This window comes from Stegodyphus dumicola, chromosome 1 (genome assembly GCF_044657685.1).
Source record: "Stegodyphus dumicola isolate Sdum_Otavi_A_Nest chromosome 1, ASM4465768v1".
Classification (NCBI taxonomy): Eukaryota; Metazoa; Arthropoda; class Arachnida; order Araneae; family Eresidae; genus Stegodyphus; species Stegodyphus dumicola.
Window position 1 is genome coordinate 42284725 of NC_140768.1, and position 13412 is coordinate 42298136.

A 13412-nucleotide genomic window follows, 5' to 3' on the forward strand; every position below is an offset into this window, starting at 1 on the left:
GAAAGCTGGGTTACATATGAATTGAAATAAACCTTTTTCGCTACGAAACATTTTTTTTCTAAATTATACGAGTATAATTATATAATCATTCTAAAAATTGAGAGTGAAATAAAATGCTTCTTAGATTATCTCGAATAAGGTAAACATTGACATTTGACATGGGAATGTGGGCGCCATTAACTTGTGATCAGTGTTTACAAAGAAGTTTAGGAAAAGAGATATGAAGGTGGAAGTGTATTCAGCAAGGCCGGTAAGTTAACGTTTTGCTCGATAGATTTAGAACTCTTTAGAAACAAAAGAAACAGTAATAGGCATTGGACTTTACGATTATTAGAAATTTGCAATACTCTGTCGACTGCGATATTCTAGACAGAAGGAAATGTTAACTATGTCCTGCTAGACAAACAAATTTTCAAAAAAGAATAAAAAAAGCTTGCTTGTGATTTTTTGCAAAACCGTTCCTTTAATGATAAATACATAATGAAAACTTTCAAGGGAGCGCCTCTCTTAGACGACCACATCTGAATGTGATTAATAGTTCAAAGAACGTGCATAACTATACGTATTATATATATATATAGGTAAATATGTTTTAGGTGTAAAGCAGGAACTTCCTAACTAAACAGTCACCATTAAATATGTGTTAATTCTTTGAAACCCGAAGCCTTCATTAACCTGTATGTTAAAGTACCGAACGGCCCGAAATGGTTTTCGAGAATCAGAGCAAGGCCGTTTGGGGCGGTTGCGGTCGTTTGAATGAAAGGCTGTCTGGGGCGTTATGGTCTTCAAAAAGTTAAGGGGTGGCACTAAATGCCTAAATTCACTCTCAAACGCACTAATGGTATAATGATTAGTGAAGACTGACTGCTACTGTAAATTTTAAGTGATGTTCATCATTAATTGAGGAAGGCTCAGAAAAAGAAATAATAAACATTTTTGGGGAGAGGCGGTGGTTATTGGACTAAAAATGTTACGCATTAAATAAATTTACAAAGCGTTCAATCCCAAATTCTTACTACGCGAGCAAAACACTCTCAGAAACATTTTGTAAACTTGTTTTTGATTCATTAATTTTGTCATTTTTCAGCACGGTACGATTTATCGTACAGGCTTGACTCCGTGGTGCTGTTTATTTTAATTTCTTTTGCTTCTCGTCTATGCAGTGGGTTGTAACAAATTAACTTTTAAGTAACGCCCACGCCACCAAAAGATATCACTAAATTTATCATTTGTTTCCATTTTAATATAGCTAACAAACTACTAACTAGCATTGGATCTCGGAATGATCAAGTAATTTTAACGTTAAAATCAGCGTCGTTATAATGTTCATTAAGATGGCTTTAATCGATCCGATAGAATATGTAAATGATTTAATTAAAGGAAATTTAGCTGGTAGTAGCAGGCGAATGAAAGAAGGGTGGAGTAATATTGGATGGAAATGCGACGATGAAGTGTTTTAAGAAAAATGGAATTAATTAATGTTTGTGTGAAAGTACAAATAATGCAATTTATTACTAGCCAGAAAATGAAACTGTAGAACTTTGAGAACAATTAGGAATATATTTCGACGTGAATGTGAAACAACAATAAAAAAAAAATGTTTGCAAAGTTAAAGCTTTTGTTGTTGTTACAAAGATATTTTCCGAATACACGGCGATGGTACAAAGATATTTTTGGAATGCATGGCAGTCAGATTTAATACGAATCGGTGGAAATACGATAATGGAAGATATGCAAGATTGCGATACAGCTGACAGACTATCGCCATTCGTACCCATCAGATCAATATGTCTACAAATTTGGGTCTGTGGCCAGAGTGTCGAAAATGGATGTTTATCTTTTGGCGTGTCTGGCGTGAAATACAACTGTATGTCTGCTTTCTTTATACACAGGCAAAGTATTCTGGTAAATGCCCCAAAAATGCTTTTTACAATAAAATCATAACTGGAGACCGGAAGGAGAGAACCATTTATATGTTTATTGACAGAAATTTTGAGAACAATTAATTTTTATTTCGTGTAACTTCAATGATAAAAAAATATTGTTATAAAAACTACAATTAATTTCACTAAACTTATTTATTTGATGAAATTTTTATTATAAACTTTTGCATATACATGTATACAAAATAGGAAAGAAACGACCTTAATTTTGTAAGTGAATGAAACTCTTTTTCCCCACTTTATGTTTATCTTGAGAACTCAAATCTTCATTGCTGAAATAATTTACACTTCTCAAATGAAGTTCTTTTTCTATCATATCATTTTTCAGGAACTGAATCAGTTTTGCTTTTTCTCCTCCTTCAGCAAGTTTTACCGATTTTTTGCCAAGCATATTAGTCTCTGCTTTAAATGTATCACGAATATTGCCATTTCTTAAGTAACCGAATCCGATGTTAAACTTAGAATTAAAATTACCTCTGAATTTATTATGCAACACTAGATTGTTCGGATTGCTTGTTTTTTACATGCAGTGCAATTTTGTTGATGTTTAACTCTTCGGAAAGTAGGAAGATATATTTTTCCAGTCTTTTTCATTAATTATTAGGTTTTCCGTCCTTTAGAAAGCTACATTAACTTTCTAAGAATTATTTTAAGAATAGTTTCCTTGTGAATAATATGTTTTCGGTTTGCATCATTTCCTCTGAATTTTGCTAGTACTCCTCCGTCAACGATCACAGCTTCTATTATTTGTAACCCGATTTTTTGTAATACTATAGAATGGAGCAAAGGCGCTTGTACAAATCAGTACATCATTACATTGCCCATCTTGTAAAAATGTATTAGAATATAGTAAGACGCACTGAGTGAAGATTCGTCAATTCCCGAATTAGAACATCGGCGCATCACAGGCAAAAGCATTATAAGATCAGATGGATAATGATTCTCGTTTATAATTCCCACGTTCATTAAACGCTTTGAGAATTCGTTGTTTTTCGCTGTCACAAGTCAAAAAAACATTAAATAGTTTGCCCTTACAATCAGGTCCTAACTCATGTGTGGCTCTTCAAATGTTCATATCGTGGATTCTTCCTGTTTTCTTTCTTCTCTTAACAGAAACTTGACCATTGAATCAAAGCGTGCACTAGAATCTTCACTTTTCATGTTCACAAGCACTACTAAAAAAATGAGGGACGAAACCAACTAGTTGTTACAAGAAACAAAATGAACATAAATAAAACTAATAAAGGAAATTGGACATAACTACATTCGTGTGCAAAATTAAGAGAATTTGCATATTTTGTCGAATTACAGGAACGCTAATGAGTAATTTTTATGGAAGTTTAGTATCAGTAAACATTTATAACAGAGAAAGAGATGTACCTTTCAAAAGTAGTTTTATATACACTGAAGTGACAAAAGTCATGGGATACCTCCTAATATTTTGTCGATCCTCCTTTTGCCCGGCGAAGTTCAGCAACTCGACGTGGCATGGACTCAACGAGTTGTTGGAAGCCCCTGCAGGAATACTGAGCCATGCTGCCTCTATAGACGTCCATAATTGTGAAAGTGTTGACGGTGCAGGGTTTTGGGCACGAACTGATCTCTCGATGATGTCCCATAAATGTTCGATGGGATTCATGTCGGACGATCTAGGTGGCCAAATCATTCGCTGGAATTGTCCAGAATGTTCTTCTAACCAATCGCGAACAATTGTGGCCCGGTGACATGGCGCATTGTCATCCATAATAATCCCATCGTTGTTTGAGTACGTAAAGTCCATGAATGGCTGTAAGTGATCTCCAAGTAGCTGAAGGTATCCATTTCCAGTCAATGATCGGTTCAGTTGCACCAGAGGACCGAGTCCATGTCGTGTAAAAACAGCCCCGACCATTATGGAACCACCACCAGCTTGAACAGTGCCTTGTTGACAACTTGGGTCCATGGCTTCGTGGGGTCAGCGCCCCACTCGAACCCTACCATTAGCTCTTACCAACTGAAATCGTGACTCATCTGACCAAGCCACGGTTTTCCATTCGTTTAGGGACCAACCGATATGCTCACGAGCCCACGAGAGTCGCTGCAGGCGATGTCGTGCTGTCAGTAAAGGCATTTGAGTCCGTCTTCTGCTGGCATAGCCCAAGGAAGACAAATGTCGCCGCACTGTTCTATCGGACACGTCCCTCGTACGTCCCACATTGATTTCTGCGGTTATTTGACGCAGTGTTGCTTGTCTGAGAACACTGACAACTCTACGCAGACGTCGCTGGTCTCGGTCGTTAAGTGCAGGTGGTCAGCCACTGCGCTGTCCATGGTGGGATGTTATGCCTGAAATTAGATACTCTCGGCACACTCTTGACACTGTGGATCTCGGAATGTTGAATTCCCTAACGATATCCAAAATGGAATGACCCATGCGTCTAACTCCAACTACTCGTCGTGCGGCCATAATCTCGTCAAAGCCTCTTCACATGAATAACTTGAACACAAATGAAAGCCCTGCCAGAGCATTTCGCATTTATACATTTTCTACGCGATACTACTGCCATCAATACATGTGGTCACTTTCCACGAAATCGTCGATCAGCTGAGCCATATGTGAACGAGCGTTGTCCACCATTAACAGGAACCGATGACAAATTGCTCCTCTTAAAAGTCAAACAACACAGGTCTCTACGATCTCCATTAATAGCAATGAGGAAGCCTTTATCAAACATATGCAGAGAGTGTGCCCCCGTCCAAGATAACATCTGCCCCTAACCATTACCCCTACACCACACTAATGTTCCTGTTCTCTAATAAGGGAGGAATGTTATCCAGGCTGTTTAAAGATACAGGTATGCTGAAAATCAGTGTCGATGCTGAATTTCATCTTATCTGTAAAACGCGCGGTGCTTCACTGAAGTGTGGTCTAAGACCCATAATTTTGTCTGCTCCATTGTAAACGCGCACTCTTGTGTGCTGTGAGCGAGACGTAAACAGTGGATCTTCTGGCATACAGCCTTACTTTATGAAGCTTTATGGCAACTGTAGATCGTAAATATCGAATTCATGTGAGAGCTGTGAAGCTGTACCAGTCATGTATCGCCACGCTAAAATGAAAACTTAATCCTCATTCGTTGTTGTGGAACTTGACCGATCTTTTCGAAGTCTTCTTAACATAGATCCAGGATCTTGTAGCTGTTTTCAGAAGTAGCAAACGACAATGCACGTTACAATAAGCTCTGTAGCCATCTGTGCTTCTGATTGGTCTGCCTTCAATATACAGACAATTCTCCATCTCATCGTCATTCATACGTTTGTTCCTACACATGTTACCTGATGCCATGTAAAAATTACCCAAATCTTCGGAGAAACAGGACTAAAGTCGTGAAAGAGTAGAACACACAAATCGCCGAAAACTCCTCGTGCGTTTAACCTTCTGCACAGTCAAGCTCTGTAGGCACGCTCGTGTACGCTTAAATATTTGACACGGAATATTTGCATAATTCTTCCAAGGCATAATTAGTGCCTTTGGTTCAATATATTTCGCAAAAATAGACATTAATTTGCAAATTTTCTTAATTTTACGCATGAGTGTACTTCATTCCTGTTGGCGTGTGGGCAAAAATTGTTTTTTTCCACTACGAAAATTTTTCTTCGATTACAGTTATGAACTTGAGTACTTTTTCTCCTGAAGCAATGCATAATGTCGTAGAAATTCCTGTTGTCCATTAGATAACATTGTTACTGCAATTTTCCTAAAAGCGGACATAAATGATGTTCGATTCCCCATAGGTCTTTAATTGTTGGATAAAGCAACAAATACTTCTTAACGATATTTTCCTTTCTTCTTTTCCATAAAAGCAGCATGCCTTTGTGAATTCTCTGTGTAAACTGAAAAAGGTGTGTTAATATAAGTTTCTCTTTTAATGTGAAGTGATTTGAAGAGAACTTTAGGAGTTGTCTCTATATTTATATATCGCTTATTTATGACAGAGGTTTAGTCCAGCACAATTTAAGATTTTTGTCTTATTTATATTTCATTATTTTCTTGCACAGATAAAATGGTTGTAAAATTTTAAAAATAATCGCTCTGCTGTGAATTTCCCAGTGGGTGGTTACGCAATCAATTCAGAATTGGATAAATTACGTGAATTTTATACAAGAAATTTGTATGCAAAATTTTAGTGAAGACTTTTCCACTAATGGCCTTGTACTTTGAAGTTTTTGAATCTATGCTTTTAATGTCACAGTTATAAGTCAGCGTTACATTAACTTGTTACAATAGAGCATTAATTCTATCCTAAAATCAATTAAGCATGGCATTCTGTTAGATGATATCAGTAATGAATGGGGAAGTATAATTTCATAGTCTCATAAAAATGTATCTGAATTTCAACCTACACTCGAAATCGAAGATTTTATATTCGGCATTTTTATCATAAGCTTTTAGTCTTGATACAGATGAAGGGTCACCTGATCGATAATTACGTGTAGATGCAGAATATAAAAATAATCAGAATACGCTGTTATAAAATAAGTTTTGTATAAAAAGCATCATTAAGAGAGGAGAAGATTTCGAATTTCTAATGAAGGAATTTTTGAAATTCCGTGCAAATTATTTCATGAATATTTACAACAGCAATATTAATAAAATTTCCTCAGAATACATATTTTTGAATGAAGATATGTATGGCTTTAGAAGCTCTTTTAGAAACAGTGGAAAAAAAGCGATTTAAGGAAACAGGAAAAAAAAACAAAAAAAAGCGATTTTAAGAAACTGGAAAAAAAATTGTGGATGCTCATAAAAATACCAGTTTATTTTTCTATAAATTAAACTTATATTTAGCTATGTTTATAAGGTGTTTCTCCAGCCTTCGTAGTGTGGTGGTCTGCACGCTAGGCGCGTATTCCAGAGGTCCGTGGTTCGATTCCCGGCGAAGGCTTTGCTCATTTTTCATGACTCCTGCTTCCAAAAAAACCTAATGTCTCTACATGTTGACTTGATATAGTTTCAAAAACAAAATAACACAAAACTTATACCATCCAATGTAATATTAATATCAGAGAAGTCTTTTAAATGATCTGGCTAGTGCTCGCAGTTATTAATTAGCTATATTTTTAATTTAAATTCGTTTCAGGTTACATCGGTTGTATACATTAATAAAAATGAATTATTTAAATTTATTGAGAAGTATACTCATTGCTTTTACAGTATTCCCTTCTTTAACCAGTTCAACTAAAATTCAAAAGGTAAATTAAATATGTATACTATTTCGGAGATAAAAAGAAACGGGCTATACCTATTTAATATGTAAAGTAATTAGGTTATTTTAAGCAGCAGATGTTAAAAGTCGGCAATGCCCACGCCAGGACTCGAAACTCTACCTCTCGAATATGCGCCGAGTGTGTTACTGTTACACAACGAAGGCATGCTGGAAGAAGGAAAAACCCTATATACTTCCCTTTTAGAGGGCAACTGGACATTAGGGGACCCAGTTGCCAAATCCCTGTGGTAAAGAATTATTATACAACACCTCTTTAGTTCAGGCGCCACTGTAGAGTCATTAGGTTATTTTAATCAGAAGATGAGACAAATGAGCAATGCCCTCGCGGGAACTCGAACCTGGATTTTTCGAGTACGCGCCGAGTATGCTACCGTTAGACCACGAAAGCATGCAGGAAAGAGAGAGAAAATAAATGCATTACTTTCCAATTATTGCATAATAAAGGTGCAGAATTTTCGAAAGACTTCAATAAATGAGTTTCTAACGTCAAAACTGAAGACCAAGAATGTTATACTGCTTATATTTATTTATCAATTTGAGCAGCAAAAGCTTAAACCTATTCCGAAATAATTTTTTTAAAACAGCTAATTGCGGAAACTGTTAATTTCAACGTTTAACTTTCGTCAACTTCATTAACTTTCTGTTAACTTTCGTGAGGTATTTAAAAGAGTCTCTTTGATATTAACTACATATATTGTCAATAACGTGATATTTACAAATTATATATGCTTTTGCTTCTTCGCCTTAATCAATGAGTTTAAGGCTGTTTCTGATATCCAGTAATTTTAGGCATGAAATGGATGTATGCTTTTTTGTCCTTTCCTTTCTGTAACATGGTTAGTGTAGTGCGAGCTTGAAGTTTACGTTTCGCTCAGCTATTGAACGTACTCGTATATCGATAAAAGGAGAAAAACAATAAGGCGATATAAAAATTTTCCCCAAATCCGATAGGCTTATCTGAGGATTTTCACAGTTCTATTCCTTAAGTTTCCCAACAGTCTAAATTTTTCAGATTTATAGAACTCGAGATAAGATGGACACAGATGCCAAATCAATCCTCTTCACATTTTTGTTTTTAACGTGAAGTTTGTAAACAGCAGATAGTTTCTAGGAGGAAAACTTGAACTCAGGCAATGAATCAAAAATAAACCTACTCTTAAAGAAAAACCATAATGTATCGCAAGAAAAAAAATAAAAATTATAAAAAATAGCAACCTGTTTCCAAAAAACGAAATGCTTTTATACATACAGAACATAAATATTCTATAATACAATTTACATTTACACCACAGAGATTAGGCAATTAAATTTGGTGATTGAATGTTAATACAAACAAATATTAAAAATATATAAAGCTTTCAGATTTCATATTGCTTCCAAAGCGACGTTTTTACTTCCTTGTACGAAGTAAGAAATCTGATGTGTACAACAAATGACTTCCTTGTACGGAAAATTTAATTATACGCATTTTTCCTTGCATTTCCCTTGAGCTTATTGGATTGGAATAATCTACTTCGCCGACAGCGCATAAACCACAATAGAATAAACGCATTCTTTAAATTTCACTCTATTTGTTTGCCATAGCGACACTCTGGCGCTAGGTTCACTTAACACTATTATATTTCGTTCATATTATAACTCAGAATGAACAAAATTGGTATCATTTAAAGAATTATCTAATCGTTGCCACATGTTCTATTCAAATACTACTATAATAAAGCTAGAACGATGTATAAAAGAAATTAAGCAAAGAAAACAAAAAAGAAACAGTTTTTCACAGACGATTGAGTATTTCTCATTCAATTAATTCAGTTCTCACTTCACAACAAGGAAAAAATGCATAAAAAGTCAAAATATCTATATTAAAAATTACGAAGTAAATTTGAAACGCTAATTTCCTCGAAAAAATTCCAGAAAGGATTAAACAGGATTTAAATAATAAATGAAGGCGTTATCTTTGTTGTTGCGAAGCTAAGTTTCTCTAGATTGGCAACAAATCCACTATCCTGTTGTTTCAAATGTAAACAAGCAATGGCCGCCATTAAGAACATTATTAGACTTAGCGGCACTTAAACAACTTTGAAATTGTTGATAATTCTAAAAATAATGCATATAGATTTACTAAAGGCATAAAAACCTGAACCGGAAGATAAGAACAACATAATTCAATCATTTTTAAAGCAACAAATATACAATATACAAACATATAAGAGTAAAGAAACTGAGATCACCGAGCCGAGTAACAGAGTGGATATATATATATAAATATATTTATATACGTTTGGTGCGGCCGATTGCAACAAAATACGAGGTGCACATCTACATTTATAGCAGTACAAAATTTCAACGTTCTGAGGCCAATCGTTTTTGAGTTATGCGAGATACGTACGTGAGTACATACGTTCGTAAAGATGCCACGAAAAATTCTCTTCAGAATTCATTTTAAAGCAGTTTTATAATTTTGTTGGAGGAAAAGAGTATTTTATTCTTTCCTTACGTACAGATATCACGCAAAAACATAGTTAAATTGCATTCGACAGCGGTCAAAATGGATATTTTCGTTGAAATATGCTGCCTGAAACTTTTCTCGATTACAATACTTCCTGTTTACTTCGTACAAGGAAGTAAAAAGAAGATTGCAATTCAAAAAAGAATTCTGGTATCATATTTCGACGAAAGTATCCATTTTGACTGCTATCCAATGCAATTTAACTATGTGTTTGCGTGACATTTATAAGTAAGGGCAGAATAAAGGACTCGCAAAAAAATTATAAAACTGATTTAAAATGAATTATGAAAAAATTGTTTCGTGGCGTCTGTATGTACGTACGTATCTCGCATAACTCAAAAACGAGTAGCCTCAGAACGTTGAAATTTTGTATATAGGACTGCTATAACATGTGGATGTGCACCTCCCATTTTGGTTGCAATCGATGGCACCAAAATATATAAATGTATATATATACACTCTGTTACTCGGCTCAGTGAGCTCAATTTCTTTATTCTTATATGTTTGTAAATTGTGCATTTTTTGCTTTGAAAATGATTGAATTATGCTGTTCTGGTTAAGATTTTATGTCTTTAGTTACCTTGTATGCAATAATTGTGGAATTATCAATAATGTAAAATTTTTTTAAGTGCGACTAAGCTTAGTTTCTGATACCATGGCAGCCATGTTTGTTTACATTTGAAAATTAGCAGAATAGTGGACTTGTTGCCAATCTAGAGAAACTAAGCTTCGCAACATCTTTTTCTATTATTGCGAATTAAACTATACTTAATTCATTCTGGTGTTAACATTTAAATTATTGGCTTGGTTTGGCGTAGAAACTGTAATTTTAATCTTAAAAATTGTTTTTTAATTATTTTAACTTGCCGCGAAGTGAGAACTGAATTAATTAGTAGGCGCATGAGCATTAGGTAAGCGGCTAAGTATCGTCTGCGAAAAACTGTTTCTTTTTTGTTTGTTTAATTTCTTTTATACATATTTTTAGATTTATAATAGTATTTGAATAGAACTTGTGGTAATTCTTCAGATGATATAATTTTTTTGCACTCTGAGGTTTAAAATGGCTGTTAATTGGACGTAGCGCTGAAGTGTCGCTATGGTAAATAAATTTAGTGAACTTTAAAGAAGGCATTTATTCCATTGTAGTTTATGCTCTATCGACAAAGTAGATTTAATTCAAAATCCGTTAACTGTTTACTTCAGTATGTTTAAATGAAACACAGGAAAATTGCGTATAATTTAATAGGAAGGTCATGTGGTGTACGCATCAGACTTTTTCATTTACGCATGCATACACGTTTCAAGAGCATTTGGGCTAACGCCCCTTTTGGTTAAAAATATTTAAAAGCAGCACATTTTTAGAATTTCCGATGGACAGACTCCCGCTTTTGGATAAAAATATTTTATTTCGGACAGTGGTGTTTCCACTGCTCGCTTTTTAATCGTTGAGTTTGTTAATCAAAAATTCGTTAAAGTTTAAAAAAATATGAAACAGATGATAAGCCTAATTCGAAATTTAAGATTCGGGCTTCCACGTGCCCATATTGGGGAGGAAGACTACATTATTCAAAATTATATACGTTATTCAATATGGATGGCTTTAAGTATCATTGTTTTTTTTTTACAATGCGATTCGCAGGTTTGCTTGAATTTGTTAAAAATTATATTCCTAATACTTTGTAGATTCATCGTATACTTGCATACATATATACAAATATGCTTCGCTATTCGTGATACGGACTAAATTGTAAAAGGTGTGATTTCTTCAAAAATTAATCCCAGATGGATATTTTACATAACAAGTTTTATTTCTCGAAATATTATTAGTGTCAGACGTTCTATTTCATACAAAGTTGTAGGATTAAAATTTAGAACTAATATTCATCTCGGGAGAAATACCTTACATAATCCCCCTTTTAAATGGAGACTTGAGTTTTAGGGGACCGAATCACCAAATCCTGGGGGTGCAGAATCATCACCCACCACCTTTTTAGTTCGGGCGCCACTGTAGAGATATTAGGTATTTTTGGGGAGCAGGAGTCTTGAAAAATGAACAAAATGCCCTCGCCGGGTGGTCTGTCAGGTCTGTCAGGTGACAGAAAGGGTGATCTGTCTTTTAGATTCTGATGGTGCTGAAGTCTGACTTCCGTACTACGCCTATCTGATGATGTTTGCCAACGTAGCCAGCAGTTGTGATTCTCTCAACCGTGGTGCAGAAACGTGAGGCAAAGAATCCTAATAAGGAACAGCTCAGTGGAAATAAAATTCTACTCAAGCCTTCTGGATTATGATTCTATATCACCAAATACCTGCCTAACATGAAAAGGACTGTTAAGCCGGATCAAGTTCACATTGTACCAATCTAGTACATTCGTACGTTATCCATCGTATAAGTTCATTATTGTGTCAAAGTCTGACACGTATGTTCATCTATGTTGTTAAATCTTAAGGATAGAAGACACTGATTAAATTTTATGTTTAATTTTTCAACTTGGTGCAGTAACAGAGAACCTCGGTTCTACACCCACCACTACGCATAACTCTCAAGTCTCTTCGAAGAACACCAGATCTTCAAATACAATAATATATAATTATATATATATATATATATATATATATAATATTTAAATCGCTCAAATAGTTATTAAAATATTAAAGATAATCACAATTAACAATTATCTGTGTTGGATTATAAAAAAAAAGAACTTTTCCGTGTTTTTAATGCGAAGTTAAAAGCAGCATATTTTTTGGTATCCATCTGAGTCTCAAAAGTTTTTTTGGATCTGCTCATTAAAACATGCATTGAAACCGCATTTCTTAGCAAAATTTGTATAGTTATTTATTTTAGTCTCTGTTCTTCTAATCTTCCATACATAATACGATATTTGAGTCATTAAAGAAAATTAGAAAGCAAAACATTTTTAATTAGAAATTAATCTATGCATCAAAAGACAAAAAAATCTCCTGACTTGGATAAAGGCGATTATGCCATTCAGGAGGTTAGTACTACTTTAAGGAAAATAATCTGCAACAAGTCTACTAGAAGAAAATAAAAATCAATTACTATATAATATACTATAATGCAAATATCATTAAGGTTTGCTCTGATTGCTGATTTTGTAGCTAATATGTATAATATAAGATGCTAATATGTAGGTATTTGTTATTATGGAATATATACTTGCATTTATCGTTCTTAAAGTAATTTTACGCTTATGCCATTTCATTAACTAAGCACACAAGTAGTAAAATACATATTCAAATACATCTGCCATCTGATAATCGCTACTTACGCGATAACGGGAAGTAAAATGCTTTCATAAACTCAGAAGTTATAAAATATTATTATTTTTTGCTTAAAATTGAAATTTTCTTGTATGAATGATACAAACCATCCATTCATATATTTGCTGATTATATATTAAAAAATATATTATAAAATTTACTTTAATAAAAATATGAAACATATGTTGTTATGTGTCCTTCAATGTAAATTGGCTTACCAACTTACATTCTCTTTCTAGTCTGTTCGTACACATAAACAACGCAAAGCTTTATGAAACCCGATATTAATATGAAATTCAGAACATCCGTGATCTCTTGATTGAGAAGAAATTATTCCCATAATCGATAAATCAAAGTTAATCATTATGTACTTTGTAAAAGAGTTTCCCATTCTCTCGTTATATATTT